Here is a 25,286-nt window from a genome sequence, read left to right on the forward strand (position 1 = left end):
TGTTTGTTGTGGGGGAGGAAGGGAAAGGAGAATGTTAGCCGCTTTGAGACTCCTTAGGGTAGTGATAAAGCGGGATATCAAATCCAAACTATTCTTCTTCTCTTCTTCCTAACTGCTGGTCTGTGATGTGCATGGGGCATCCGCTACTAATGGATCACCGAGGATGAAAGCAGACTGTTCTTATATTGCACTTCTGGAAAACAGAGGGCGGTATCAAAACGCTGATTAAGAAGTGATTGAGAAGGATGGGAGGCAGGTATGGGCAAAGCATGCCACAACCTGACCAGGGCAGCCAGGAGCTCTTGATGCTTCAGACCTGTAATCAGAGAAATATATTGCAGGGCATTTTCCTACAGCCAGAGGACTTGGAACACACACAGGCTGAGGATGATGTGCTTGGAGGAGGGGTCTCTGGCACCCTCAAGCCTATTTGCCCCTCTCCTCTTGCCAGAGACAGGGGCAGTGAGATATTCCACAAGTGCAGAAGATCTAGGAAATGTATTTCTTCTCCTCCCACCTCCCCCACCCGCCACGCTCCCCAGGAAGATTAAAGCCCCATTGTTCTCTTGCCAATTTTAGCCCATTAAGTGAGCTAATCACAAGGAAAGGCCATTATTAGCTGAACAACACGGTGTAAATTATTAATGCAAAAAGCAGGATTGCATCCCTGGAGAGACATCCTGGGCTTCAGCCATCAGGGATAGCCCTGGTTCAGGGAGCCCTTCGAAGAGAGAGAGAGAGAGAGAGAGAGAGAGAGAGAGAGAGAGAGAGAGAGAGAAGGCAGTTTTCTGCAGAAGGTAGCACTCATCACCTGCACCAGCAGGGAAAAGGAAAGGCGTGCAAGACGTCCATATCCAGGAGGAGCAGCGATGCAGCTGTAGCCCTGCATGTGAAGGAGACAGTAGTGGCTGTCTTAAAAGATGCAGGAGTCTCCAGAGGGAGTCTTGGATCCAGTCCAGACCTCTGTAATCCTGGGGATCAGGTGTGCTGGTTCATTGCTCCCAGTCAGGCTTTCCCCTGGGCTGAGAGGGACCTAAGCGTGCTTGCGGTCTCTGCCATGAATCCCAACAAACTCTATTCAGGATGGGTTTCAGCTTTCAAAGATGCCTGATCTCTAGTCAGCTTAGTATTCAAACACAGGCAGGAAACAGGCTACGGTGAGCCAGGCCATTGCTTCTCCCTGCCTGCTTACTGGCAGCTGCCTCAGGCAGGGCTTTTTTCCTGCTCTGCTCCCTTTAACTCAGGGATGAGGGACCTTTCTCAGCCTGAGGGCAGCTGCATTCCCTTCTCAGCAACCTTCCAGAGGCCACATGCCAGGGGTGGGCAGGGCCAGGGGCAAAAGTGTGTGGAGGAATGACCATCATACAGCAAGCTAGTTTCTACACACCTCTATCCTTCATCTAGGCAAGCAAGAGACATGATTGGAATTCAGGGACACATTCCAGCCAGGCAAAAATACCCAAGGAGTGTGCGAAGCAGGGCAGTGAGGGGGGTGCAGCCTGGGGAGAAGGGGAGTGTCCTGGGAAAGGGGGAGAGTTCTGGGTCAGTTAGAGAGGCCTGGGGAACCACATTCAGCCCCCCCAAGTCTTAGATCTCCCCACCTTAACTGGAGATGTGGATGAAACCTGGGACCCTCTATGTTTAAAGCCAGTTGTCTGCCACTGAGTTATGCCTCCCCACCCTCCATGCTTTATAGAGCATTACATTTTTATTTCACTTTTCCTCCAAGGAGTCTAGGGTGGATGCACACGGTCCTCCCACTCTCCCACCCAATTCTGTATTCACAACAAACCTGTGAGGAAGGCTAATCGGAGAGGCTTGTGAGCTTCATGGCTGAGTGGGTGAGATTTGAACCTGTGTCTACTGGCTGTGCCCTACCTTTGTGCTTCCTCTGGTGGCAAACAATTGATGGATGCGTTGTGAGTCAGCGGGGCAGCTCCAGAGGCAGGAGAGAAACAAGAGAATATGAAGGGCTCTCAGCCGAGAAAGGCACACTAGCTCCTCCTCATGCCCACAGGTGGCAGAACCTTGTCTCAAGGATGGACAGTTTCCTGCCCTGCAGTGGGCTGTGTTTGTGCAGATGTGCAGCGCATTCCCAGGGGCCTCGGTTCTCTGAGCTGGAGGGAGCATCATCCTACATGAGAGCACCAGGGAGGGAGCCCTGACGCGAATCTCAGCTCTGCAATGTCTCCTTTATGCTTGCCAAGAGAGGAGGAGTCTCTGTTTGTCACCCTCTGCATCTTTTGCCTCCACTGATGCTTTAAGATAAATGTGTCTCCATGGGAGTGAATGAGCAATTAAGAACGGAGCTGAAGAAACGGGGGCAGCTTGTGAAATCTGTGTCTCTGTCACGGCCTAGCAGCTCAACGGTGCAAGGCACCACCTATATGTTAAGAGTGCCTTTCAGGAGAGAAACAAGCACTCGGGGCAGAAGGGAACTTGCCTGCCGCCTTGTTGTCGTGTTTTTTGTTTGTTTGTTTGTTTGCTTGCTTGCATGCATGCAGGATTCCCCTTCTGCTCCTGTCTCAGACAGATGGGCGGGATGGAAGGAATGCTGGACCTGATGCCATTGCTCAGTTTTCTCTGCTGCTGCAGAGCTTGTGGCTGCTGCTGCTGCTGCTGCTGTTGTTGCTGCTGCTGCTGCGTTTGGCCAACCAGTCCCCCGCCCTCTGCACTCGACCTTCTTTCTGAGAAGCTGCACCCTCTGGGCTCCCCCCTGGCCTGGCACCGGCGCCATTCTCTCAGCCAATGTGGTACCCGACTCTCCTGCCAGACTGGAATTGGCGTTGCCTTCTCGTAAATCATGCTCTGAGCAGCGTGGGCTGGGAAATACAGTTGTAGGAGGGGAGAGTGGCAAAACCCAGAGGTGGGGCGGCAGGGAGAGTTATAACAGGGAAGGGCCTGCAAGGCCATTAGTAAGGCAGGGAGGGAAACACTAATGGAAGAGCCTTGGGAGTAGGGAAAAGGGAAAGGGGGGGGGTTGATTGAAGAGTTTAATTAAAAAGAAATAGAGGCTGCTTCTTGTGGATTTGCCTCCCCTCCCCGAATCTGCAGGGTCTGCAAGGCTGCATTTCTGGCTCTCTGCAAACAGTACATCTGTGTGCGATATTAATTCATTAAAGTCATAAGCAAAAGGCAATACCTGAACTATATACTCTTCTGCAAAGCCTTGCAATTTTTTCCATATCGTTTTATTCAAACATTTGTATCTCATCCTCCTGGTGTAAAACAAAAACAAAAAAACATAACTCAGGGCACTTTGCCGCATACATGACATTACAGTTGTGTTAAACAATATAAAACAATTACCAAAAAGGAGACAAATCAGCAGTTTTTAAACAAAATAAAAATAAAGAACACTGCCTCATGAAATAAAAGTCTATTGGAAGGGGGAAATATTCATAGATATACCTGGTGAAGAATAGCAAGGGAGAGGGTCATTCTTCTGAAACTGGGTAATGTCATCTAACATACATCGCACCTCCGTGGAATGTCACCTACCCACCATCCTGCATCTTTGAGCAATGCAACATTTACAGGTACTGTACTACATGCATCTGTACACCTGTGGACAAGGAAACATGTGCCTCCCAGTCATATTGCAGGTTTCCTAGGGTGCTTCTGGGTAGGTGTTTATTGTGGGAGCAGTACTCCTCATGCCTGATAGTTTTTGCAGTGTACACATGACGTCATTGACATCAAGACACCAGCCTGTATTCCACCCCCGCCACCCCCACTCTAATCTGGATTTACCCTCTCCAGAGGAAATTCAGTCAGTGAAAAAAGTCTGCTGCCAACAAAGCATTTGCAATATCTCAACGTCTCATTTGCAACTTAAGCTCTCCCCCCACCCCACCCCGTCCTGAAGCATCCCATGTCATGTTGCATACCTCCACATCCTCACCTTGTAGGTGCAACACAAACGCAAAGCCACAAAGTGAGTTCTCATATCCTAATAGTGAGTTGCGATTTCAGTTAAGGAGGTGGAAGCAAATCTTTACTAATTAATCTTTACTGATCTGTTTCAATCTATGCAGGGGAGGTGGGCGTGAGGGAAAAACCAGTGAAAGTTAACATTAAGCAACCATGACATATCACCCCCTCCTTTTCCTCCTGAGAGCGGAACTTCCACTCCACAAATATTCTAAACTGTATATTGCGGCGGGTGGGGTGGGGGTGGGGAAATAGACCAGGGATGTGATTGTATTATTACAATCTCCTCGCTTAGGAAAGGTCAAAGCTATTATTTATTTATTTCATTTTTGAGTCACTTCCCATGACGCATCCTGAAGCGATTTACAATATAATCGGTGTATATATATATATATATATATATATATATATATATATATAAAACAGTTACATATATAAAAACAGTTAAAACAACCTTTAAAATAAAAAAGCAAGTAGGCCTTTCCATATAAATAGCTGGAAAATAACAACAGCACACATATAAAATCAATTCAAATCCACTGCAGATACTAGCTGAATCATAGATGGTATGCTTTTAATGCTGAAGGTCTCAGGTTTGATCCTCGCCATCTCTAGGTAGGGCTAGGGAAGACTACTGCTTGAAACCCTGGTCGGATTCAGCATAAGGCGGAAAGAGGTTTCAGGGGCAGCACGACAGATTTGGATGAGAGAATAAAGGCAATTTCTGCTGTCTTTGTAATATTTGTTTTATCTACAAATAATATTAGCAGCACCTACTGGAAGCAAGCAAACGCCTAAAAATAGGCAGCAGATCCAGAGAAACAGTGGGAAGCTGCACCGCTGCCTGCAGAGAGGTGCAGAGAAAGCTCATCTCATACCCCACCTGTGAAATTGAATTGCTTATTCAGGAGACCATCCACAATCATTAAAGAACATTAACATTCCTTTATCAAGGACTTGACCACTCATTCACAGTGATCAAGCCAGCTGAGCTCACAACAGTATATTTGAGAGTACTGGAGAGAAAAATACATGATAAGCTACTAAGGGCGAATGTGTTTCCCTAATATGTCTCTTAAAGTGAATCATAGTCCATTATTCGCCATGTGGTTTCTCACATTACTGATCTATAAAGGTGCACTACCACTCCCATCACAGCATGTGGGACAGATGAGAAGGGAAGTGTTCTCTTTCTCCCCTACCCTTTTTGCTTGGTCTCGAGCCTCCTGTAGCCATTGCAGAACTGGGGAAGTTCATTTTAAAAACGAACTAGTTCTAGTTCAAGGTTGACATGTCCCAAAAGGAACTAATTCCAGTTCACTTTTGTTCCTTTATAAAATAAACTGGTTCAGTTCACATTCAGTTCGCAGTTCGATTCAAATTGTTTCAAATGATTCTTTGCATCTCTCCCTGCACCCAGACTTCAGAATGTTACAAGCTACTGTGCTGAAGTATAAACTATATTTAAAGTCTATAGTTAAGACTAAGGAAGCATCAAGGCACGCACACACAGCAGAATGTGAATTGTTTGGTTTGTTTCCCCTACCAATTCCTATCTTTAAGCTTAAAGGCCCCCCAAAGTCAAAAACACATGCAAGAGAATGAACTTGATGATGAACTAGAAATAATTCAGTGAACTTAATTCATGCTCTGTGCACTGGACAATTATGGGGACTATTTTCAGGTGTAGTTCAGAGATTTTGAGCTAATTCAGTGAATTTTGCTAAACCAAACCAGTTCATTCCAAGCACATCTTTTTCTTAAAAATTGATATATTATTGCTGGATCCATCCTGCCCTCAGAGGACTTGGTTTTAATTGTTTAATTCATGCTGTGGAAATGCTCACTTATAACAAAAACACTTTAGTGAGCACTTTAATGTTACGGCAGTGGGGAAAACCCAACGTAGAAGTCTGTTGTCATGAAACCACAAAGGAAGGAAATTAAGCTCCGGGCGATGCCTTACAGCCACAAAACAAATGCTGTGTACCTTACATACAACACCCCACCCTGCCCCCAAAAAGTCCTAAGAATCCAGCAACTCAGAGCCTTATTTGTCTGCCTTGGTTATCTTTAGCTAAATACAAATGATAATTTGAAAGACTTGTGCTTGAGACTCTGGAGAACTGCTGCCATTCGGAGGGAATACTGGACTAGATGGGCAAATAGCCTGACGTGGTGTAAGGCAGCTTCCTATGTGGGTAATAGTTCTGACAACATGGAGGGAGACAAGGCCCTTGGGGCATGCAGGAGAGCTTGCTGAGGGGGGAGCCTGTTTGCCTCCATCCTAAAATAAAAGTAGGTCATAAAGTGCACATCCAAGAAAGAAAGAAAGAAAGAAAGAAAGAAAGAAAGAAAGAAAGAAAGAAAGAAAGAAAGAAAGACAGAAAGACAGAAAGAAAGACAGAAAGAGAAAGAATAAGGGGGAAAGCTTATTCAGAGTGGAGCACAGGGGCTGGGGTGGTTGATGTTTGCTACTTTTAGAGAGCAAGATGAACTTGCATACAGGATATCAGCCTTTCCAAAATTAAATAGGAGCCCTCCTTTCAAATCTTGAAAATAACATGATTATTGTAGAGTGGGGAGGGATTCAAAGTTGACATCAGCGATGCCTGTGTTAGCCATCCCTTTTAGAAAGGGCAGCTTTGCCATCAGTGGAAGCGAAGGCTGTCTTTCTCACAAGGTGGGGCTGCCACCGTTCTGAGGAGTTTCAAAGAAGCCTATAGAAAACCAATTATTTCCTTAAAACCAACAGAGACGTCAGTAGCCATGTGGCCAAGCTCAAATGCTGATGTGTAGGGCTGTGTATGCCATGCCAAAAAAGAGGGCAAAGAAGGACAAAGGTTTGCATCAAATTTACATTTGGTCATTTATAGGCATTGATTCAAATTTATAAATAATTCTTACAGTTTAAGTAGAAAAACAATAAATCTCACCATCGTGGGGGAAGGCCATGGCCTGTGTGTGGCTGTTCAGTCTGCTGTTCAGGTGTTCGCTGTGGTTGGACAGCATCAAGTCCCTCCCTGATACTCTCCCTCTAGCTCTAAACCAGATTTGGACAGGACCACTCAGAGGGCCTTCGCCTGACAGCCCTTCAGAATTGAGGACCATCCTCTGTAGAGTAGGTCTAGAAACTGGTAGGATGAGAAACAGTTTTAGTTACATGAGATGTGTTTGTTTTAGTTCAGAGGTTTTTGCCTAAACTGAACATCTTCCTTAAATAAGGAAACATCTTTTGAAAAGGACAGATTTTACAGGTGAGTTTAAAACAGAGAATCAACCACAAACACCTTGATCTCAATAACTGGTGCATTTTTCATAAGAATTAAGGATGTTAACTGTATGCAATGAACAAAAGGCAACAGGAGATTTAAAATAAGCACAAGCTTACACTGTACCTAAGAAGTGAAAAAATAGCTGCAATATGTTCTTTAAAGAAAAACAAAACAGTTTCATCTTGCACTGCACACCGATACAAAAGAAGGGTCAAGAAACAGAGTGAGGATGCAATCCAACCAAAGTCAAGCACTTTCGCATCTTCAAAGGGAGACTGATGCTGAGCACGTGCTTCATTTTCCTGTTGAAATCAATGAGCCTTCTTTTGCAATTTGCCGAGCAGATTTTTTTATTTTTTGGTCTGGTAAAGCAAGGACAAGCTTCCTGCTGCTGTGAGCACATTCTGGAAGATCATGAGAGGCAACGTTCGGGCAAGTGGGTCACTCTGGGAGTACTCACAATCCCCCATGAAGCCAGGGGATGTGGGGCTCTACTTGCAGTGGGGTGCCTGCCAGTCAGCCTTTCCTCTCCCTCTTCTGGGCAGGACTCCTCCTTTCGTTCCCTTTATCAAGAGGGTGGCAAAGGAGCAGCACAAAGTTTCCAGCCCTGAAAAGGAAGGGGAGGAGCTGCTGGCTCCTGCCTGCTGTATCTGCCTACAACAGGTGCATACAATCCAGATCACTCCGAGGGAGACATTGACATTTCCTGATTAACGCAAGGGGCCCACATCACCACAGTAATTGCCAGGAATTATTTTTGCTACATTTTTAATGTTTTCTTTTTAACCTATTCTCTGTCTCCCCACCACCACTGCCAAGCCCATTTCTTTCTGTACCTCATAGCATATTACAGTGGTACCTTGGGTTAAGTACGTAATTCGTTCCAGAGTTCCGTACTTAACCTGAAACTGTTCTTAACCTGAAGCACCACTTTAGCTAATGGGGCCTCCTGCTGCTGCCGCGCCGCCAGAGCAAAATTTCTGTTCTCATCCTGAAGCAAAGTTCTTAACCTGAAGCACTATTTCTGGGTTAATGGAGTCTGTGACCTGAAGCGTATGTAACCTGAAGCGTATGTAACCCGAGGTACCACTGTATTTGTTTTTGCCCTGTTCTTTTTGGCACCAGGTCTCTGTTGCCCTCTTTTTTCTCCTCTGCACACACCCAAGTATTATTTTCTCTCTTTGTGCTGTTAGAGGTCTCTCTATTCCTTCTGTTATCCCAGGCATAGGTTCTTCTGAACCCTTCTTTTCATCTGCACCCCATAGCACTCTCCTCTCCCTGCATCACCATCATAACGTTGCACCCCCATATCTCTTACCTTTCCCTTCTCTCTCTTTTGGTCTGTCCTCCCATTTTGCACTTTCTCTGTCACCTCCACTTCTCTGTTTCTCCACCCTACTGGTGTCTGTCTACCCCAAATTTCAAGTTATCACTATTTTTCTTCCCTTTGTTCCCTGTCTCTGTTTGTTCTTACTGAGCTCAGCAGCAGCAACAGCACACAAGGCTTTTACTCCCCCAGCAATTCACAGCAGTAAAGGAGAAACTGGTAGGCCATGCGGTGAGCCTGCTTGGATGTAACAGAGTGGAAAAATACAGAGTATTGTACTGTCCTTAAACATGGAAGTTGCATTTCTATGGTAGGCGTGTTCTCCGTGAACAATATGAACATAGGGCTAGCTTGTTTAGAAAATGGGGGGGAAAGAACATCTCGAAGCACTTTAAACAAATCAGAACACACACCAAAAAAAAGACGATTAAATTGAATATGTGATTCAAATTAAAGTAATGGGGGAAATAACAGATGCCACACTCTTCCGCAGAAAGAGAATGTGCTGACAGGTATGAGCTAACTGTCCATTCTCTGTCTGCACAACGTATGACCTGGATTATTCCACTGGCTCAGTTATCTTGCCAGGTGCCACTATCAATTTGTCCTTAGTAGCATTATGCAGGAGTTTATTGGAGACCAGACTCAATTTTCCTGGCCTTTTTATCATAGCCAGATTTATTTGCTTTATTCCCCCAACCTTCAGGTTACCCAGTTCTGTTCCACATTGTCATGAGCTACAGTGGTAGCTATTAGAAGATTCTAATACATGTATCGCATATGTGAGCCTTGTGTTCACTAACAACTCTGCATCATTCTAGTAGTATAATAGTAGTAGTAGTGGTAGTAGGAGTAGTCGTCTACACAGGGATGCTAGGGGCAGAGCTCCCAGGCTCAGGCACCTCCTATATGTGGTTTGTGTGCCCCCTCACATAGAACCATAGAATCTTAGAGATGGAAGTGACCCCAAAGGTCATCTAGTTCAACTCCCTGCAATGCAGGAATCTCGGCTAAAGCATCCATGGCAGATGGCCATCCAACCTAGTTTCCAGACCCTTGATAATCTTGGTTGCCCTCCTCTGCACATGTTCCAGCTTGTTAACATCCTTCTTAAATTGTGGTGCCCAGAATTGGACACGGTATTCCAAGTGTGGTCTGACTAAGGCAGACCCCTGACAGTTAAGTCCAGTCACGAATGACTCTGGGGATGCGGTGCTCATCTCGCTTTACAGGTCGAGGGAGACGACGTTTGTCCGCGGACAGGTTTTCCAGGTCATGTGGCCAGCATGACTAAGCCGCTTCTGGCAAAACCAGAGCAGCGCACGGAAATGCCATTTACCTTCCCGCCAGAGCAGTACCTATTTATCTAATTGCACTTTGATGTGCTTTTGAACTGCTAGGTTGGCAGGAGCAGGGACCGAGCAACAGGAGCTCACCCCGTCGCGGGGATTCAAACCTCTGAGCTTCTGATCAGCAAGCCGTAGGCTCAGTACTTCCCTTGATCTGGACGCTATAATTCTTTTGATGCAGTCTAGAATAGCATTAGTGGGTTTTTTTGCTGCTGCACCACACTGTTGACTCACGCTAAGCTTGTGGTCCACTAAGAGATTCTTTAAACACCTGAACAAGCTCATTTCTGTCCAGCCCCCTGAATAGCATGAACTTCATGGAGCCTCACCAGCTAACCCTCAACTGCAGCACTTCAAAGCACCTGGCTTGATTAGGCATTTGAAGATCTTTGCCTGTGAAATTAATACAGTGGCTAATTTGCTTCAGGATGTTGGGGGGGGGGGTGAAACAAAGGTCAATCCTGATTGGCCACTCCGGAGGAAGACAGGAATGAGGACAAGGCAGGAAGGAATACTGAGGTCTGGGTGGAACAAAAGATCAAAACCAACCTCAGAACTCCCTAAAATTCCTAACTTTTAACCCCTGGCTTCTCAGCACTTAAGGGACAGGGGACATCTCTCCTTCCTGCACCCTGCCTAGCCAGCTTCAACTCAAGGGATCCTCAGATATTAACAGAGGTAAGGGGGAAAGGAGGCATGTCCTTCTGTCCCAAGTCACACACACCACATTTCTCTGGAAACTGCAAAGGGCCTTATTCAATCCCTGCTTTGGACTTGAGCTTCCACTTTGGCCAGTTCTGTCCAATGTGTTGCTCTCACTTTGTCACTTCTCTGTTCCAAGGAAGGAGAGGATGAGAGAGAGAGAGAGAATTTATACATGCAGAGTTGTAAACTATACATTCTGTGTTCTCATTCTAAAAATAACCCCTCTCCCAAAACACAGAAGGAAGCATGTGCACACACATATATAGTAAAGTGTGTCTGGTAACTCACAAACCTGTCAGCTGCTATGTGGCAAAATGGCAGCCTCCTTCTAGATACTGGGGACTGCTGATTGGTGTGCAGTTTAGTGTGTTCCAGATAGGACTGCTCGTCTGCTCACGACATTTTCTTTTAGAGATGGTGAAGTGGGGCCAGGGACGAGGTCACTGCCAGGAGGAGCATCTGGCATAAAGCAGTGACTCGTGCATGTGCCCTGGCTGCAGCAGAGTAGCCCTGCTTATTGATGATCATCCCTGTGGACTCAAAAAGTGTGCTGTATCCTGAATTGGAGGGTGAAGAGGTATCTGGGTCACTCTGTCATTGTAAGCCTATTAATGGATTATTATTTTTTAAGAAATAAGCATTTTTATGCATGTGTTGGGGAGGGAGCGGGAACAAGTGAATTGCTCACTTTGCATTCTAATAAGGAATGTTGCAAAGCCTACATTTTTGCTGAGGCAGGTGGAGGGTCAGTGTGCCCATTTTATCATCGATTTTTAGAGGGTTCGTTATCATTGATGAAGTGCTTGGGTGAGATTCAGGGAGAGGCTTGTGCATTCCAGCGCAGGTTTGCAACAGAAGATGACCACTGTAGGAGGAGGAGGAGGAAGCCAAGGTTAAGGTACCAGAGTCTGCTCTTTGTGCGTCACATACAAACTCACAGGACTTCTCCATGGTGCCTTTTCACACTAGATAACCATTTTGTCCATTAAAAACCAGATGGAAAAGGCATCCTGGGGTTCCAACAACAGTCAAGAGTAAATGTGATGAAGAGTTATGCAGACTCTCGTGTTCAGCTCTTGTGGAATCCCAACTATACTGTTAAACCCCCACTGATGCTCAGAACTAACATAGTTCCCAGCAGCTTTTGTGGGTATTGATGTTTCTGTAGGATAGGAAAAAACCCTGTTGAACAAAATTAAGCTTTATTTAGAAAGAAGGGGGGAGGGAGGTAAAGTGGCTTATGTGCGCACAGAGGGCTACCTAGTTCTTGACTAGCCATCTTGATCCTATCCATGATTACTTTGAAGCAAACATTGTTAATTTCAGTGCAAATTACTTCAAAGTAAGTGCACATAGGATTGCAGCATCTCAGTACAAGTTGTTAAATACCACATACTAAGGCAAAACTGGAATTGGAGTTACAGTACCTGATCATTCTTCTAGAAAGAAATATCTGTTCCCTGGACCCATGTGGACATAAAGGTCCTGATCAGTTGGTTATGCCAAACTTATTTCCATGTTAAAGGACCTTGTTAATGTGTGATAAGTCCATCAGTAAATATGTGATCAGCCTTACTGAAAACTACTCTTGGAACAGTGTGTTAGAGAATGTAGTTTTGGGCTGAATGCTTTTACTTTAGCTTTTATGCACCTGACCTCTTTCAAGCAAACCTATCCTCTAAATAAGCTGCTACAGACAGACTTATAAACTAGCAGAACAGCAGTACAAGTCAAACAGCAATAGACAGAATGCAGGGCATTGGCATAATATTCTCATAAATGCAGTTCTCCAGTGATATTCATAGTGCTGATTCAAAACAGATAAGACACCCTCAACTCTTAAGAGGGGTGTGTGCAAAGTCCCTCCATAGAGCTGAGTTACTGCTCCCATGAACACTGTCAATTGGTTCAAACTCAACAAAGAGTATTTTGTGGCACCTTCAGCATACCCTCCAGCATTTTTTCTATGAAAATGGTGATGTCCCATTCCATAATGATAATTTTACTATTTATACCTCACACAACTTACTGAGTTGCCCCAGCCACTCTGGGCAGCTTCCAACATATATAAAAACATAATAAAACATTAAACTTTTTTTTTTTTTAAACCCTTCTCTTTACAGGATTGCCTTCAGATGGCTTGGGGTTCGGATAACTCCATACCCTCCAATATTTCTCCAATGAAAATAGGGGCGTTCTAAGGAAAAGTGGACATTCTGGGATCAAATCAGAAATTCTGATTGCTTCTCTAAATCAGGTAAGGTAAAGGTAAAGAGACCCCTGACTGTTAAGTCCAGTCGCGAACGACTCTGGGGTTGCGGCATTCCTCTTGCTTTACTGGCTGAGGAAGCTGGCATTTGTCCACAGACAGCTTCTGGGTCATGTGGCCAGCATGACTAAGCTGCTTCTGGCAAACCAGAGCAGCGCACGGAAATGCCGTTTACCTTCCCGCCGGAGCAGTACCTATTTATCTACTTGCATTTTGACATGCTTTTGAACTGCTAGGTTGGCAGGAGCTGGGACCGAGCAACGGGAGCTCACCCCATCACGGGGATTCGAACCACTGACCTTCCGATCAGCAAGCCCTAAGCTCTGTGGTTTAGACCACAGCGCCACCTGTGTGGAAAATAGGAAAATGGAAAATAGGGACACTTGGAGGGTCTGCTTCAGGTGGGATTCTACTAACAATTCCCACTAGCACAAGCTTGCACAAGGACTTCTGCTCACACAACAAGGCTTGCTCTCCTCTCTCCCACCCTGCCCGTGCCCCCCAAATTGGCTCTGGGGTAGGGTTGGGAGAACCCCAGAACCACACATAGTGGGGAGAAGAGAAGGATTGAACCTTCTGGCAGGCTAAAATGTTTGCACTGACAGAACGATTGCCATAGCTCCATGCTGAAATCCTCCCTGAACAAATAACAGTTTTATGATGACATGCAATTTAGTGGACTAGAGTCCAGTACATCAGATGCATCTGATGAAGTGGACTCTTGTCCATTAATGCTTGTGCCATAATAAAATTGTTAGTCTTTTAGGTGTCACCAGAATGTTTTTTGATATTTTTTTTTGCAACAGACCAATATGCCTGCCTCTCCGGAAATTGGTTCAAGTTGCTGTTGTTGCCACCACCACCGATTAACTGGTTAACTGAATACTCAATTAAAAACTCAATACTCCATCATTTCAGCACACCCCCGGGACTCCATCCAAAGAGGAATTGCTTTTCCAGTCCTGGAGGGATTCTACGTGCTCATAGGGAGGCAGTCACCCACCCAACATAAACAGCTCTATCTATACCCGAGAGTTCCTGCTACGTAACTTATATCCTGTACAGCTTTCTGCACCACAATGCAAGAGAAACCCCAACTGGGAATACAATCACTTTTGCCTGTAGTTTTGGTCCTTTCCTTTGCCTCCATCCACTTCATGAGCACTCAAGACTGGCAAGAGTGTTTTCTCCAGTATGAATCATCTCGAACTCTGTGATCAGCAGGTGAGGCCTTGTTGGTGGCACTGCCATTGGAGGCTGCCCTGGTTGGCTATGACTCACTTTTCAGTGGCAGTTCCCCATTTGTAGAATGTTCTTCCTAGTGGGATGTGTATGTATCCCTCATTATTAACTTTCAGGAGGAATTTACTGTTTATTCAGGCATTTGATGGCTGAAAGACACTGTTCCTGGCAACCTTGAGGTCACTGGTTGAGATCAAGTTTTTAGCTCTTCTTAGAATGTTTTAAAACTTTTTAGATTACAGTGTTACATACACATACGGGTTACATACACTTCAGGTTACATACGCTTCAGATTACAGACTCCGCTAACCCAGAAATAGAGCTTCAGGTTAAGAACTTTGCTTCAGGATGAGAACAGAAATCGTGCTCCGGCGGCGTGGCGGCAGCAGGAGGCCCCATTAGCTAAAGTGGTGCTTCAGGTTAAGAACAGTTTCAGGTTAAGTACGGACCTCCGGAACAAATTACTGGTAAGTGCTTAACCCGAGGTACCACTGTATTATTTGGGGCTCCCCCCCCCCCCGTTAATATGCATGGCAATTCAAATAATGCATTCACGCTATATCTTGTGATTGACTACGCAGGTGGGGCTTACCTGAGTCCCCCCAATATTTTATTCAAGTTGGCACCCCTGGTAGCCAACCATCAAGCTTTTCAAGTCACAATTATACTGGCCAGGTCTCAGCAACGGCAATGGCAAAGAGCAAGGCTGTGATACACTGTAATACATTACTTCAGGTGATTAATCTAAGTTAATTACAGTAGTAGATCTTTGCTTTCTGTCCTAGTTGATTCTGTTACTGAAGGCACACATGGCGGGTCCCCCCGGCTATATTTCGGGGGCCATGTGCTTTGCCCAACCCCTTTGGCCTCAGATGAGAAAGTAGAGACCTCCAATTCACCATCTTCTCCTCCTCCTGTCCACAAGTTCCCTTTTTTCCAGGTGGGGATTATGTAATTATGACACTTTTATATTTGGTTCAGCAACTATGAAAATCTGATGTTGTAGCCAGCTAAATCATTGCATCATTGCATGCACGGAACAGCTTCCATGAGTGAAACAGAAATTACCATTCCTCTTTCCTCTGCTTGGATTTCCACCCACCTTCCAGAGCAGATTGGTGGGGCGGGGGGCATGGGTGGGAGGAGGGGTTCCATTGCACTTGTGGAACTCATTCTGCTTGCACAGGGACTTAATTGAATCCAGCCCCTGGTGTTAACACCAAGGAAATAAGAATGGAGGCAATGTTCACACATAACGAACATTCAGATTAAGAATGTGAAAATAGTGCTCATCAGGTCTTCCATAGGTTCATAAGACAATCTTGGCTATTAGTTTCACGCCTTTTCTCTGAGACCCCCTTTCTGTTTGGCCCTTCACCCTTATGCAAGAATTGCTCTAGTCTCATAAGACCGTATCTCACACGGTGCATTTGCTCATTTCCTACCTGAATGTTCTCTCCCCAAATTTCCAGACTGTTGCTGTGTAGTAGCCACCTCTGGATCTCTTATCAGCACCCTTTCAGTCTCCACATTTCTAAGGCAGGCCACTGTGCCACATCAATACTTTCCAGTGTTTTAAGGCTTATAATTAGGGCTGTCAGCCTGTTAGAGAACTGTTAGTTCATTACAATAATCAGACCTTTACCCGATCAGTTAATTAATTGATCGAATTTAAATAAATGTGCATATTACCAAAAACCCCTCAATACAGATGTTTTTGAGATATTGACGGAAACATGAGAGAGGTAACAATTGAATAAACAAAGATTGCGAGAAGGAAAGGTCATCATTTATGTCCCCCACCCTTTACATTTCCAGAGGGGTAGCCATGTGAGTTCGCTGCAGCAAAAAACAACCAGGAGGCTAACATGCAGATCATGGAACAAGCTTACATTTATTTATGTATTTTTATTTGCAAAAAAAAAAAATCATTCTATGCACCCTCAAGATTAAGAAAATAAATTGTCATGGCAGTGAACAGTATCAGATCAACAATAAAATTACAGTCACAGAACAAAGACAAAATATATCACCAGTCAGTAGATCAGACTGATAGATTCACATAGCTGGATCACCTCCCTCCAGGGTAAACTGACCATACCCTGCTGGCTACATTCAATTAGCCAGGAGGGACAGTTATCAGGAGAGCAAATAGTAGAGCACATTTACTGCAAGCATCTTCTGATGATATCAGGTCACATAAACCAATCCTATATAACAAGGAAAGATGTGATATTGCATGCCTTGCTAGGAACTGCCAAAGCCATGGTGTCAAGATTGCTCCAAAGGTGAGCCATTGTACCTTCAAATTCTTACACAAATATGTGTCATAGTGCGCCTTCAAGGGTCCAGTGGCGTGTCTTCCAGGGACAACCACCTCCAGAGCATGCCTCAAGGATGCAACAAAGTATGTTGTCTTTGCTATCCTCACTGTCACATGATGGTGCAATTACGAGCTCTAACCAGTGTTCAGTCAGTCTCAGAACAAGATTTCCACCACCTCTGGTTGCAATCCAGGCTGTTTTATTACCATAATAAATCATACCATAATAAATTTGTTAGCCAAGAGACTCTTATTTTTTCTTTATAAGTTGAGCTAAGACACCAGAACCAAAATAGCATAATGTCTGTGCTCCCCTTCCCAACCCCCCCTGTGCTCTCTACTCACATTCTGCTAATTAAAACTTGCCCCACCAGTGAATCATTTTAAACTTTACACTCTGATCCATGTTTGATAATTCAAATTGCACTGAGGAAGCTGCATCAAGTGTTTGATACTTGGTTGGAAAGGTTAAGGAAAGGCTAAGCAAAGGTGTGGCTTATGGAAAACTAGTATTGTATTCCAGGATTAATGAAAAGTATAAAGGTAAAGGACCCCTGGATGGTTAAGTCCAGTCAAAAATGACTATGGGGTGTGGCGCTCATCTTGCTTCAAGCCAAGGGAGTTAGCGTTTGTTCACAGACAGCTTTCCGGGTCATGTGGCCAGTATGACTAAACCACTTCTGGTACAATGGAACACTGTGACAGAAGACAGAGCGCAAGGAAACGTCGTTTACCTTCCCTCTGCGGTGGTACCTATTTATCTGCTTGCACCGGTATGCTTTTGAACTGCTAGGTTGGCAGAAGCTGGAACAAAGCAATGGGATCTCACCCCTTCATGTGAATTTGAACTGCCAACCTTCCAATCAGCAGGTCCAAGAGGCTCAGTGGTTTAGACCCCAGTGCCACCCACATCCCCTCAAGGATGAATAAAGTGTTAATGAACATTTATGCACCCCAAGAGCCCTCTTAAAAGTCCATGAGTAAACAGTGGGATAATGATCTGCAAAAACAACCCCGCTTAAGCAACACTATGGAATGCTGTTCCTGGCATTGAAGGTATTTGGTGAAGGAAAAAATTAATGTGCATATTTGCTTGTTTTCAGCTTTTGGTTTGATTTTGTGATGAATTTCTGCTGCTTTATTCTCCACATGGTTTATGTACACTGCTTAGAAATGCTAATGATTAAGTGTTATATAAATGCCTTAAATAAATAATCAAAATGTTCATTTAATCCATCTGCTTTACATTGCTGGAAGACTTGTTTAGAGGGTTGTTCAACAACATGGACTTGGCAGAAGAGCAGCTTGGCCCTTCAGTAGAAGCTCAAGTTCAGCAGGCAAGGGCAGAAACCAATCAACAGAAGGATACTAAGTTTGAGAAATGAATGTAGAAGTGTTGAGAAATCCAAATATTTGTTTAAAAACCAAGGAGGACACAAACTCACCCAACCCTTTGGCATTATTCTTAAAAAAATTGGGCAAGATTCTCCTAATGAGCCCCATCAGCGGATGCCTTGCACAAGGACTTCCACTTGGGAAACGGGCTTTCCCTTCCCCCTCTTTTCTTTCCCAGGCATTCCCCACAACATTGGTTCTGGGGGGAGAACACACGGGGGGGGGAGCAGAGAGATAGGATCATTCTATCTGGCAAGCAGAGATGTTTGTGCAGATGGAAAGACTGGAAGAACACAACATTGAACTCCATCCAACATGTTCTTTTGTAACAACATTCTTTGAGTAACTTGAGTGGTAACAGCTGTGACAAAAAGGTGGAGGTCATGCATGATGCATCTGTAGAGGCAGCCCGCCCCTAGGACGGGTGGGGAACCTCAGGCTTAGGGGCCAAATAGTCCGCCAGGCCTCTCAAGCTCGTCCTCCTCTAATCCCCCCTTGAGTGCTTTTGGCCTAACTGGGATGTGCTTTTGAACCATTTGCCTCTTGCTTGCCCAGATGTAGAGACCTCTGACTTTTGCAGGCCCAGAATTTAGCCTAGCCTACAAAGGCAAGAGCCCCATCTATTGTTCTGCCCACTTTTGCCTCTGGGAAGAATTCAAAATAGTACTTAGGAGACTGTCTAGTCAGCACAAGCATTTCAGCTTGCCAGACAAAATGATCTCCCCTCTCCCCTGCTCACATGCTCTTCTGGGTTTTCCCCCGACACACACACACACCAGCCAATTGGAGAGGGGCATGAGAGGAAGGGACAAAAATCCCCATTGCACCAGCAGAAGACCTTGAAGACCTCTGGTTCCACCCACCATAAACATGCAACTCCCATAAGGGAATGTGACCTGTGGTCTCAAAATGTTTCTCCACTCCTGCCCTAGATTGAGGGATGTGTGTGAAGAGACTGTCCCAAAAGCCAAAGAGAATTCTGGAAGCTGGAGAGAGGCATGTAGGGGGGTGGGAAAGAGACAGAGAGGAGGGAGGAATTATTCCGAGAATGGGTGTGTGACAAGGGTTAGAGTGGCCTTATGTTTTGCAATCCAGGGTTGACAAAACACTCCTGCTGCTCTCTGAGTGGACCACTGACATCTCTAAGGAGTGATCTGCTTGGCTGAGCCACTGCAATAGCCTGCAAAGTGATACCACACAGCCAACATGTACTGCCAATAACTTATTCCCTTCAAAGGCTGTGGCATATTTACTCACATTGGCCTTAATCATCAATGCACTCTGCCTGTCGATCTGCAAAATAGGAAAGCCTTTGAGGATCAGGGTAGATTGTCAATAAAGCTCCTGTCCCTTCTTCCCACTACAGAAGATGCTGCAACAGTGCTCCCTCAACAGAAACCTCACAAGGCTACAGAAGTAACATCTGGATTTCACTGGTGAATTTCCCCTGGAAACAGCCACCAACTACATCTTGGGAGGAAAAGGGTAAGTTGAAACCGGTGGCACATGTCACAATAGCTCCCTCCTTGGCCAAAGTAGTAGCAGGGCTGGATTTGCTGGGGCTTCCAGGTAATGGCACATACAGCTGTTGTGCATTCTCCTTTCCTTCTCCAGATTATACTACAGATGTGTTGCATCTTCCTTTAGCAAACCTGGTATTTATTCTGGGAAATACTAGCATAGAAGAATTGATTCCCCAAGACTACATAACCATGACTTAGCCCAGATCTTTGGAGGACAAAGTGTATTATGTGAGCATCTCAGATTTATTTTTTAAACAAAATGAATTTCTAACCCTTGTGGCAGCAGAGAAAAGCTTGAAAAGGTGAATCCAAATGACACAAAAAGGGATTGGTTTAGTGGAAAACCTGGACTGGATTTGTAAGCACTGGACCATAGAGAGAAAAGGACTTTGCCTCCAGCAAGCAGGAGGGAAAAAATGGTCTGGTTTTCTCTTGGTGGGAATGAACAACGATGATAAAAAAACCAGAATCATTTAGGTTGGCAAGGGAATTACAGGCAGCCCCAGTCCTGTGCATGTTTACTCAGAAGCAAATCATAGTGAGTTCAATTAGATATACTCCCAAGTAAATGTGCATGGGACTGTAGTCTTAAAGTGGAGATAATAAATGTTTTCAGACATTTTAGTTTTGGAAAGCATGTAAGAGAGATGGGCTGTCTGATCTTTCATTTATTCGTGCTCTTGGATGGAACATTTAAAGAAGGATTTTGTGCCTGTGTGTGACAAGTGCATGTGGGCTGGGTTAAATGGGTTTTACAAACACAAAGAGCTGCCTCAGAAAACCAGATTCAGCTTCCATATGCCACTTCTTTGTAGAGGTTTGCTGAGACTTCTAAAGCAGATAAGCCCTGATTAGAAACACAAGTAAAATGCCTCAAAACAATATTGGTGGAGGGGGAAAAAGAGAGATAATGAGTCGCACTATCCAAGACAGGGAGATGGATAGTGGTGTTGATTTTAAAATTCTCCCTATTTTGTCATCTTCTAGTTACAAATAACAATATTTCTTACAACTCATTTATGTGAGATGACGCTTAGCCCTCAGAAACTACCTTGCCCTTTTCACTTCCTTGCTTCTAATTCTGCAACCCTGCGGAGATACACCTGGGAACATACACAGTGAGACTTCTTTCCACATAAATAGGCATAGTGTGGTGGCTTTGTTTTCTAATACAGGGACGGGGAGTCTGTGGCCCTTTAGATGGCGTTGGACTCTCAACTCCTATCAACCCCAGACAGCATGGGCAGTGGTCAGGGATGATGGGAGTTCTAGTCCAACAACATCTGGTGAGTCACACCTCTTCTAATGTTGCTGCTCCCACCACCACTGCATTTGCTCCAGCCAAAATGGCTCGAGGTATTTTCCTGGAGTAAATGGCAAGTAAGACATGCCCAGTGGTGGAGCATGTGCCTCAGATGCAGACTCATTCCTCAGCACTGCCAGTTTAAGTAGCCCTGGAAGCAGAACTGGGATAGCTAAGCAATTGCTGCTGGGGGTACCTTTACCTTTTTATGGCAGATACAATAGCTCCTGCCTGTCAATTGGACTGCAGCATATTTCCCCACAAAAATTACTAGTTACGTGTTTCTCAAATCTGTGCTTTATCTTGAGAGAGGCAATTTATAAAAGGGCAGGTAAGACACTCACTTCACACTCAGAGGTTAATAACTTCACCTTTCTCACAGAGCTCCTGGGAGCATCTTGTTTTGTCACTTGGCATCAACAATGTATACAAAATGGCACTGAATATGCCAGGGATTGAACTCTGGGACTCTCTGCATGCTATGAGATACATAGCACCTTCCCATTTCTGTCCAGAGGACTTAAGGTTTGGGGAGCCAGTGCCCCCACAAGCATTGTTTAGTGCGAGTTTCAATAAACCCCAGTCAGCATGGACAACGGTCCAGAATGACAGGAAATGAAATCAAACAAGATCTAGAGGGACCACAAATTCCCTTCCCCTGATATAGAGGGACTATCAGGGATGGACTTGCGAAACATGCAAGCAACCACCAAAACTATTATGTATTAAAAAATGGCAAGCTAAGCCACAAGTCTCTGCAGTGGTGATACCTTTGTGCAGGAATTAAGAAGCTGTGAGTCTAGCTTTAGGCCAAACACCTTTGGGTTCATGAAGAGAAGTGTGGAACATGGAATTCTTCCTTTGGTCTGCCAGCGCTCCTGTTCTGCTGACAAGCAGGCACGATATGCACCAACCCTCCACTAGCTGCCATGCAATACTGCAGCACAAAGCAATTCGGAGAGGGTTTTCCTTTGTCCCTGCCTCTCACTCAAAGTCCCACAGCTTGTGAATCGGGAACAGGCCTTTCATTCTCTTGTTACCTACTTGGGTGTTTCAGCCAGGTAAAGGAACAAGCCCTGACCATATTTTGAACCTGCCACCTTCCCCTCCAAGCACATTTGCCTGAGTGTCCTCTAAGTCTAGCCAGGGTAAACCCAGTTCTTATGATTTGCTAGAAGTTAGCATTCACCTGGCTGGCTCCAGTCCTAAAGAGAAAGTCCGTCTCTCTCTTTTCCCCGCCTCCCCTTTAAATCCTGAAAGTCCAGTGTCATGGTGCCAGCCCACTCTGGCTCTCCCGCTTCACACCTGACCTGAGCCACGGTCCCTTCGCCGGCGGCGCGAGGTGGAAGTCCACTTTCTCCTTCCCCCGCCCACTTCCCGCTTCCATACCTCTCCAGTGCCGCGTTTTTGGCCTGGCTGGGCTTATCCCTCTTCATCCCTGCAGCGGACCTTCCTCCCGCTCCCCCATCTCTTTGCCCTGTTCTCCGGGCTTCCTCCCCTCCCCGCCGCGCCATTCCTGGCCGGATCTCCTCAAGATCTTTCCTTCTCCTCTGAATCCCCCCTCCTCGGTTCCGCTCCAGATTTTCCTCCCTGTGCGATGCGTGCGTGTGCACCTCCCCTCGGCCTCCCAGGTGTATCCGTCCCTTCTGGAACCCGCTCCGCTTTTCCGTTCCTGCCTTCCCCAGCTCGGAGTGGAACTGGCTGGCCCGCCGCCGCCGCGTGCGCAAAGTAGCAAGCTTCTCCCGCCACCCCCGGGGCATTCTCGCTGGAGGCTCCTGGCTCTGAGGCCCAGCATCTAGCCGAGGGCGCCGGACTAAGGAAGGGGGCTCGCCGCCGCCGCCGCGGAGCGCCTCTGCGCGCCTTCACCTTCCTTTGGCGAGCGAGTCTGCCGGGAGGGGGCGCCCCAGCCAGAGGAGAGCGAACGGTTCCTTTGGCGAAGGGGAATCCGGCGGCAGGCGAGGCAGCCGAAGCCCTCACGCCGCCGAGAGGCACCGGCGGCCGCTGGGACGCTCGAGAGCGCAAGGCGAGGCCCGGCGGCCCGACCTCCTGAGGAGCACCGAGTCCGTCCGTCCCCTCACCGCCCGGGGTTGGCGGGGAGCGCGCGTGTGCCTGTTTGTGTGCACCGAGGCGGGGGAAGCGCAGGAGAGGAGCGACGAGCAGGCAGACGGAGCCCCCACCCCGCCGCCGCCGCCAGCGCGCGCGCGCCTGTGTGTGTGTGTGTGTGTGAGAGAGAGAGAGAGAGAGAGAGATCGGGGGTGGGGGTGGCTCTCGCTTCGCTTGCCTCCACCGTCTCCAAAATGCCCGGACTGCTTTCCACGGATGGATATATTTTAAGACTTCCTTTCGCATTGCTAGGCGAGGCGGTTCGCCGGCTGGAGGCGTCCGCCAGTGACATCTCATCGGGGGAAGGAGGGCTTTGATTTGGCCCCTTCTCTGCCTGCCTGCCTCCCTCCTCCTCCTCCCCCCTCCCTTCTGCTATTTTGGGAGGGGGCGGCTGCAAACAAAAAAAATTAAACCCCACCAAAAAAAAAAAGCCAACAAAAAGGGACGGCGCTTGATTTATAACAGAACGCCCCATCTCTCTCCCCTTGTCCCTGCTCTTTAACTCGCTGTCCCTCCAGGGGCAAAACAATCCGAGATCAGGACGCGTCGTGGTTTTTGTGTGTGTATGTGTGAGTGTGGGGTGTGTGTGTGCGCGCCCCCCCTTTCCACGTTTCTCTGAAATCGACGCCCCAAGGGGGAGCAATCGGAAGAAGATCGAGATCGCGCATCACGCATCCGATCGCCTCGTGTTTCCGAATACCTGAGGGGGCTCAAGCCCTGCCGTCCTGGCGGCGGGATGGATTAGGGATCCCTGAATGGAGGAACCCGACGGGGCTGGATCGCAGAAGGTAAAGACGAGGCTTGTCTTCTCAGGGGATTGCGCGTGGGGTTGGCGTGCTGGTGGCTGGGGGGGGGGACTGGGCTGGCGAGCCTTGCCTATCTCCACCCCCACCCCCCCGGTTTCTCATCGATGACCCTTGCTGGCTTCGGACACCTGGCTAAATCGGACTGATGGCGAGGCTTTATTTGAGAGGCGGGAGGTGCTGGTGGCTTTGGCACAGGTTTCATTTTAAATCGGGGTGGTGGTGGTGTGTGAGAGGAAGTAGGAGGTGCAATCTTTTTTTATTATTTGTTTGGAAACCTGAGCTGTCCTCGCCTTGAGATCTGCCCGCTCCCCGGTGGTTTGGGTCTATGTTGGTGGACCTGATGTTTGGTTAGCGTTTCTCACAGACAGGCTTTCTTTGCGCTACAGAGACTTGTACGGGAGAGGGGGGGGGATGATGCTGACTGGACTACGAGGCTGGGAGGAAGGGACCATTTCCTCCTCTCTCTCTCTCCCCCTCCGCATTTTCTCCGGAGATTTTGTGATCGGACGGGCTCTGCAAATGCGGAGGTCCTTTTTCCGCCCACGGATGAGGCGGCCGCTTGTCCTCCGCTGGGTCTGCGTATTGCTCAAGACAAAGCCATCTGCAAAAATAAAATTTTTAAAAAAACACCCCTTCCCTTCCCTTCGTCGCGGTTACTGCGGTATTCCTCCCCCCGCCACACACACACAACAGCACGCCTTTTGTATATATGTGGCGGGGGTGGAGTTGGGGGGGTTGAGAAAAAGAGCCATTACCCTCCAAATACCGTATTGCACAAAGAGGAGGGAAGGGCTTTTTCTCCAGATCTTGTCTCTCTTCTTATCCTTGCCTCCCCACCCCTCCACTCCGGTCAATTTTGCTGCAGGAGGGGAAAAAAAAAGCCGGAACCAGGACAGGTTCGTGGTAGTAGCTGCCCCTTTGCCGTCCTCTGTAATGTTTTTCCCCTCCTCCAAATTTCCCTGATACGTGTCTTTATGTAACAGACACGCTTTATAGGAGGCGGAGGAGGAGGTGGCGGACACACATACACACACGTGCGCGCGCGCGCATATCCTTTTTCCCACGTACAGTTTCAAGATGGGAGGAGGATGCAGGCGGAATGGTTAATCAGGCGGGGGGGGCGCGCGCATTGGCTTGCTGCGATGGCTCTTGGGCTTTGCCATCCACCCCCCTCGATGCCCACCCCGCCCCCGCAGCCGACGAGCATCTCGCTCTGGGGGCGGGCTGATGTGCCCCTTACTTCACCTCAGGCCAGGCCCTTCTGGAAGCAGCCCACCTTCTGGGCGGCTGGTGGGTCCCCTGAGCCGGGAATTTGTCTGGGAGTCCGATTCTGTGGCACCGGGGGCCCTGATCTCATTCTGCTCCCTCTAGTCAGGATGTTCTCCGAATCAATGGGCACCTTGTATAATGTCTCCCCGATTCCCACTGACCCATGTGAAGGAAAGAGCCGGCAGAGAATTCGGGGAGGGAGATAATCGAGAAGAAATGTACCTGATATTCTTAAATTACTGCATCCACAATCATATAACATCCCCCCAACCCCCCCAACCATTCTCCACGAGTGTTGGTTATTCACATCTTTCCCTGCCAATAGCTTTCTGGTCTAAGGCTGCTTCCTATTTCAGAAGGACAGGAGATTCTTTTAAACTAGCATTATTTCCCAAAACCAGTATGGTGGAAAAAGCAGAATGGTTAGATTGATGATTGCTGCAAACCCAGTTAGATTTCAAATT

At 46.8% G+C, this 25,286-nt stretch overlaps 1 protein-coding gene and 1 long non-coding RNA gene across 18 annotated transcripts in view; one reads left to right on the forward strand and one right to left on the reverse strand.

Moving 5' to 3' along the window:
- LOC310755204 lies at positions 1-22,131 on the reverse strand. Of its 2 annotated transcripts, none has more exons than XR_014544224.1 (4): positions 22,034-22,131; positions 6,870-7,067; positions 3,143-3,218; positions 1-316 (listed from the first exon to the last, which is right to left on the reverse strand). It is a non-coding gene; the product is annotated as an uncharacterized lncRNA (long non-coding RNA). The 2 variants fall into 2 exon arrangements; XR_014544225.1 differs by lacking the exon at positions 22,034-22,131 and adding an exon at positions 7,332-7,460.
- The window catches only part of ADGRL1 (adhesion G protein-coupled receptor L1), a 133,148-nt gene continuing 126,618 nt past the window's right edge, over positions 18,757-25,286 (forward strand). For 7 of the 16 annotated variants that reach the window (XM_083597573.1, XM_083597570.1, XM_083597582.1 and 4 more), the window contains exon 1: positions 22,008-23,535. The gene's annotated coding sequence lies outside the window, so the exon portion shown is untranslated. Of the gene's footprint in view, positions 19,304-22,007; positions 23,536-25,286 lie in introns of those variants that run through there. The other 9 variants (XM_083597574.1, XM_083597576.1, XM_083597579.1 and 6 more) reach the window with 4 other exon arrangements.

Source organism: Podarcis filfolensis (genome assembly GCF_964270895.1).
Source record: "Podarcis filfolensis genome assembly, chromosome: 2".
NCBI lineage: Eukaryota > Metazoa > Chordata > Lepidosauria > Squamata > Lacertidae > Podarcis > Podarcis filfolensis.